This window comes from Phragmites australis, chromosome 6 (assembly GCF_958298935.1).
Source record: "Phragmites australis chromosome 6, lpPhrAust1.1, whole genome shotgun sequence".
Lineage (NCBI taxonomy): Eukaryota > Viridiplantae > Streptophyta > Magnoliopsida > Poales > Poaceae > Phragmites > Phragmites australis.
The window spans coordinates 13,771,327-13,778,647 of NC_084926.1; positions in this window are offsets into that span (position 1 = coordinate 13,771,327).

The window sequence follows — 7,321 nt, forward strand, 5'->3', positions numbered from 1 at the left end:
CGTACGAGCAAAGAGATGGTCACCTGATGAGCTAGGATTCAGAAAATATCCTCTGCCAGACCCCACATCCCTTATGAGCCCATTAGTTAAGATGCCTCCTTACTAAATACTCTAATAGTGCCCATATTAGGAATCCAGATTAAGTGATATAGACATGACTAAATATTAGAATGCTTCAAACATGCTATATTAGCTCTGATCAAGCGTTTACAGCATTAATTTTCGAATGGTTCCTTCTACGTTATAGCCCTGTAAACCAGAATACTATCTTGTATTTACTAAATTATTGCATACTGTTGTTAATTAGAATTGTTATATTTGTTTTCTATTATATCATCATCAGTTAACTGTTTGCCGAATCAGGTTGAGAAATAGAACAAGCAGAGGGAGAATGGGACGTTTCCAGGACCTCTCTAGATCTACTGCTTCAGACCTCCCCTTGGACTAGTCACCCCTCTGGCAAGTTGCACTGTTCCATTCTGCAATTCTGCTTTCAAGTTCGTCAATGCCTTTGTCCCTTGCTCTTCAAACAGTCACTATGAATTTTTAGTGATGCTTTCTGTATGTTGGTCTAATAATTGGCTACAGCTACTTCACATGCCGCCTCATGTGGACCTCATTTTATTCGTATAAACGTCTGAATTGGAACTTGCATTCTTTGGTGCTTGCAATTGTTCCGTCCTGTGCTGCACCTTTTGTGTCATCAATATGTGCTAGAATTGTAGTAATTGCTAGGAATCAGGGTAGGACAATGATTACATATTGCCAATGAATGTGGCTGTACCTTTCCCCGGGTGAGATTTTGAAAACAAAGGTTTTACCCTGCTGAGGTCCAAGTTTTTGGGAAGAATCATCTGCAAGAAAGTGTATAGACCTGCTTGGGAGAAGTATAGCAAATGTCAATGGGAAATTATGATGATTATTCATTGAGTTTAGATTGTTCTTCTCGGATCATAATCAGTTCACTTTTGCGTCGGATCTTGATGTTATATTTTACCAGTGCGTGAATGTTAGCCTTGTGCTTCTGCCTCTTCTGCATTGACGTCTTTAAAAGCTGTCAATTTTGGAGGTTCACTTTAGGCTAAGTTGTATGGCTAGAGAGTATCTGTAAGCTTAAGGTTTGTTTGTTTCAGCTGAAGATTGTGAAAAATAATTTGTATATTGTGGATTGTAAGAAGCTGGATTGTAAAATCTGAATTGTAAAAGCTGTATTGTGGATTGTTACAATCTGGTGGAAGGTGGATTGCTGGAGTGTTACAATATAGGTGTTGGATTGTAATAATCCAGCTTTCTAACCAGTTGTTTGTTTTAGCTTTTAGATTGTGATCATAATCCAACTTTTACAATCCAACTGTTTGTTTCAGCTTTTAAATTTTAATTACAATCTAACTTTTATAATCTAAGAAAAATAGGACCGTAGTCTTTCAATCTAACGCTGCCCTTTGCTGCCTGAGTTTTCTGACTGTCCTGTTTGTTCAGCTGTGCCGTGCTGAATGATACAGTGAAAAGTTATTCCTTGAAGTAAATTTTTGATGTGCCCTGAAAACAACAGGCACGCAGCTGTTTTGCCAAGGGGTCAATCGCCAGGTGAACTTCCTGTGTGGTCTTTACTTGCTGTCTGTCGAGCTGCATTTACTGGCCATAGATGCTCCAATTGTTTGAAATCCAATGCAACCTGCTGTTCATCGCTGGAGAACTGTGTATGATACCGACGCTTTTGTTGCTTTGTCTGTGTTGCGTGATTGTGTGAAACATTCGGTCTTCATGGTCAGCATTCGGCGATGTACTATTGTTGAATAGTTAATACAGAGTTTTAAGTTCCGCCATCTGATAATACATAGTTGTGCTGTCATATCCATCCAGGAACGTTTGGCTTGCATTTACATCTGACCCCATTGCCTCGGAGGCCTTGGAGATCTCTTGCTTTAGAGCCGCCCGACATGGAAGTCTACTATCACGTTAGGGTAGCCAATAGTTCAGGTTCGCGTTGGTCAGTTCGGCGGTGACTTGATCACATTTAGATGCAGTGGCGAATCCAGGATTTAGCGATTGGGTATTCAGTATTAAAAAAAATGTTTAATCCAAAATACGAGAAGTCCATAGTAGCGTAAATTTTAAAGTATAAATTGTTCATAGTAGAGAAGTTTCAACTAATTAAAAGAAATTACAAAGCATTTAAACAAAATTACAATTTAACTTTGTGTTCCTTTATGGCTTGGAAGCGTTTAATGATGTCACTATCCTTAACTTGCACAAAAAATTTACGCTCAACTGCTGATTGCCGAACTGGGCAGTCACAACATAAAGATCATAAATACCTGATATTTGTTGCTATGTGGGCTCTTTTTAGTTAGGGAAAAATGCAAACCCCCCTAAAGTCATTTGGATTTTAACTTTCCCCTCCAAAAATTATTTTGTTGCAAAAAAAAACCCCCAAAAGTTTGATTTTGTTGCAGAAACACGTCCAAAAATTTAAAAAATTTAAAAAAATCACAAAAAATTCTAAAAAAAAAACTAGAGACAATTATAAGACCTTTTGTGAAATTTGTTTTCAAAAATAATATACTTTACATCATATTACATGGAGAGTAAGTTTGAAAAAAAAGAAAACGTGCAACTTATTTATTAATTCGAGTTAAATGCATAGTTAATTATTTACTAATCCAAAAATTATGAAACAAAATTTTTTAGTCTTCTTACATGATCCTCTATCGTGTAAAAATACATGAAATCTTAAAATAGTTATTGTAACGTGCAGGATTGAGTAAATATGTTGCAGATAGATTAATTCATAACTAATCCATAACACCCCAAAATTAGTGAAATCACTTTTATTAGTTTACTAAAACAATTAGTTTACAATTTGCTGAGTGGTCTGATGAATTGAAGCAGCAAAGATATATATACGTAGTATATGTGCTATATAATTATTTTTTTTGCAAAAAAGTTGGGTATTCAATTGAATACCCATGCATCATGGTGGGTCCGCCCATGTTTAGATGGTTCAGAAGTATAGTTGTGATCTGTAGTAGAAAATCGAAGCTGTTATGCCGATTAAGTGGTGAGTATGGCAACGATGACCTACAACACGATCTATCTTACTGAGGTAGGTTTATGTGATGTGCGAGCTGTTCTTTTAGTTGTTTCCGTGGCCACGTTGTTCAGTGGTTTTTGTTAGTTTTACCTCTAATTAACTGTATAACTATTTGATTTTTAGACCCGATTTTTCTTGTAAACTAACCGTTCGAAAATACATCTGACCCCATTCTTGACGTGAAGTTCCATCTAACGCTGCTGGCCGGGTTCAATCCCAACTGGGCGGCGAGCACTCAGCAGTCTCATACAAAAGGCTCGTTTTGCCGCAATCATCCCTGCTGCCATTGCACAGGGGTCATTCAATTCCTGCTGTAGGCTAGCTCCATGCCTCCATGCCGCGCCATGCTGCCGATCGAGGCGGTGAGCAGTCAGCACCGCAGCGCACAGCCATGCCTATGCCGTTTGCGGCAGCTGCACACCGCGCCATGTATCGGTCATCCGCTCGCTCGCTAGCCGCATGGGCCATCGCGCGCTCCGGAGTCAGTAACGCCGAGCAGCTCGGAATACGGCCGGCCGGCGGTCGTCGTTCGTGCAGTGGCGCGCGCCACTGCTTGAAGCATCCGGCGCATTCAGAGCGAGTTATTGCATGGCAAGGCGAGGCGAGGACGGAGGTTGCATGCGCACGCACACACGTACAGCGCGTGGCCCGCCGGCCGGGCCTCGGGAGCATGCGCGCGCATGCGTTACTTAGTGCGGCCGAATCGTGGAGTAATGTCCCGGCCACGCACGTACGTGCCTGCGTTGCGTAGTTCCGTGCCGGTTCGCTGGCTCATCGCGCGGCCGGATTAGTTCGGGGCGTGTAGCTGGGGACGGTAAACGAGATGGATCGAGGTCTGCGTGCGTTCTGAGGGCGACACCTACGTTCCACTCCCGTTGGACGCAGTATACGTGTAGCACATGATGTGTGCCCAACTGGCCGGGGAGCGTGACATTTTTTCTGCTCCGTTTGAACGCCGGCCTGCGGCATTATTCGTCGGTCTTTTTTTCTTAGTTTCATGGTTTCTGCTCTCTCACGCACACGGGAGATAGAGAGAGAGAGAGAGAGTACTTACGGGCTGTTTTGCATTTTATCATGGTCGCATAAACTAACAGCACAAGTTAAACTCAGCTGGGCTATATATGCCTCGATTTGTTATCTTCTCCTAAGCTACCCCGTTGGATCAAGAAGACATCATCAGTAGAAGAGGCACACACAAATCACGAAGCAAAAGGCAATGCATGACACGTGGAATACAACAGAAACTGAACTTCGATTAAACCGAATAGCAAAGTTCATGCGAAAGTAGATGCTTAAAGGTAACGCATAACACAGAAATAGTAAAAGCTCATGCGAAAGTAGCTAGCTAGCTGCAAGTGTTACAAGCTCAAGAGGGATAGACACGGATGAAAGAGATAAGAGGATTGATAGGCGCGAGATGATACGAGATAGGTATAAGATGAAATTTAAGGAGAAATAGAAAATCATCTTCTAGTGAAAAGTCTTGCAAGGTCAAGAAGATACCTATTTAACTTTTCATAAGAAGAAAAGGAGAAACAAAAAAGGATGGACAATCATGAAGAGAAGGATGATGAGGATATGGTGAAAGAAGCTCGGCAAGGATAGCGCCATCACAGAACAGCACCGCAGCACTTACCGCGCTTCAGCTGCTTCGTCTTCCTGGTTATCCAGAGGAGCCCCATGGAGGCAGCCGAGGAAGGATCACCAACACCCGAGAAGCTTGGGCAGCAGACCATGAGGAAGCAGCAATGGTGGTTGGAGTTAGGCATTTTGGTGGCCAGAGTAGGGTAGTAGAGGGCACGGGTGTGGCAAGCACGGTGGAGAAGAGGGGCTGGCCTCCCTTTATATAGCGCGAGAGAGGGCGGTGCTGGATCGAGGAGTTATAGCCGGGGAGGGGGCAAAAGGGGAGGAAGCAGGCGTCCGGTTAAACAATGCTCCCTGCACTGCTGCTCGTTCTCTCTTTTTCTGGAAAAAGAAAAACGCTCCACTGCACCGGCCCGCAACCAAATTTCAGGACAGGAAAAAGTTAATGTGATTCACTGTCTTGCCAACCACTGATATTTTGAAACCCATGATATGGAGGTTAACTACCGGTACAATTTTAATTAAAGTTTCCGCGAAATTTTAGATCTTATTTGACAGAGTCTTAATCTATATAAGATTTAAAGTTTATAAATAAAATAAAGTGATTTAAATATATATTTGATAGAATTTTAATTTCGAGATTCATATAAGATTTGAAGTTTATAGGATAAAATAAAATTATTTAAATATATATTTTCAATCTAAAATAAGAACATGATGTCTCAAACAAATATACTTATCAATCGATACACAACGGGGTTGAACCACCGCTCGACTTCTACCGAAGAACCTATATATGATTAAGTATTTCGATTGACCTTTAATTTAGACAATAACAAGTTAAACCCGGTTATAAGGATATGGATCATCAAAAACTGAAGACAGGGGTGTAACACATCAACATAGGTTCTATCCATATAAGACCGGACATTGACTCAATAATATATGTAACATACATAAATCATATTTTATCACATTAGACACATATGGTCCAAATTAATAGGAGAAATATGCTTAGATGTTTGCCTTGCTGCTCAGACGGTTATCTGATGCTATCCACATAGAATTCACAGAACCCATGTGGCTCAGTGTCACCTTCAATCACACCCGCATCACGCTCTGGATCCTCGTTTACTAAAGAAAAATACATGCAATGAGTAGTATGAATAAAATGGAACAACGTATGCTATAATATGCACAACAATAAGCTAAAAGTGCAAAACATGTGAAATAATAGCAAACTTTGTGATCTAAACAACTTCGAAAAGCTAACGGGAGACCGGAGATTCCAGGTTGAACTCGGAACATCCGGGTTTCGAAACCTCCGGGTTGTACTCTAGACGGGGGTTTTCAACTAAATCTAAATCAAATTAACCCGGAACCTTCAGGCTATACCCAAAATCTCCGGGTTAGGCTGATTATCCAGGTGAGGCTCCGAGTTAGCGCGCTCAGTTACAATCTCTCAATTTAACCCAGAACCTCCGGGTTCCAGTCGAGTTGAGCTCTAATGTATTTTCTTCAGCCGATTCAACTCGCATACCAAATCTATCCCATCTAAACATGGATAAGCACTATACAAAAGGTTCTAGACTTAAATTGCACCCTAAACCATCATGGTTTTTAAACAAAATTCAATGGGGGTTTTCCCCCGTGCTACCCGGAACCTCCAAGTGAAATCCGGATTATCCGGGTTGCTGCAGAGAGCAATTTTCATGGGGAGAACTTGATTGAATTGCTTTCCAGGCCTTACCAAACAAAAGTGAAACATGTTTGAGATATTTCATAGAGTCTAGAATTCACTCGCCACCCTAGCAATATGATTCCTAAATCAAATCTCCCCCAAGTCCTTCTAAATTTCTCTCGAGCTCAAGAACTTGAGACATTTTCAACCGTAGCTTCAAATCCAAAATCGACTAACCAATTCACACATTCTTGCCGAGGCAAGCCAAAGGGACTTACTCACAATGCTTATGGAGGTTTGTGACCGTTGGGTGACGAAGGAAACGAAGGAATCGCTCAGGAAGAGGAAGACATCTATAGTTTCTCGCGCTTCAACCAAGAACACCAAGAAATGTTAAGAATGGCTCAAATCTTCTGAGAAAACGCAAATGAATTGGATGGATGGGAATCTTAAGAGCCTATGATCACATGGATACCACATGCGTACCTCGGCTTTGCTTCAAGAGAGAGGAGTCCGAGTGAAGAGTGAGAGAGCTCGAGAGGGAGTGAGAGGAAGAGGAGCTTCCTACTGCCTTTGCTAGTTAGGAGGGAGTGGGCGCACGAGGAGGGACAGAGTGTGAGGGGAGTGGGTGAGGGAGTGGTTAGCCAACACATGTGGGGCCCATTTGATACAGAGATAAGACATTTTCAAAACAAATTTGATTCTTTTCTCTCCCGAAATTCTTTCTCTCAACCGATTGAGTCCAAACAAAGTGCTCTAGTATGCAAAAATAAATTGCTCAATTTTAGGCACGATGCTAATGATGCATAATTAGGCTTAATCACATGATTATGGATTTGGGACATGAACCCCCCCCCCCCCCCTAAAAGCATTGCATCCCGAGATTCAGTCTTGTCGGGGAAGAGTATGTTGGCTCTAAGGACTTCATGATTTAAGCAGTAACGGAAAGATTCGGAGATTAT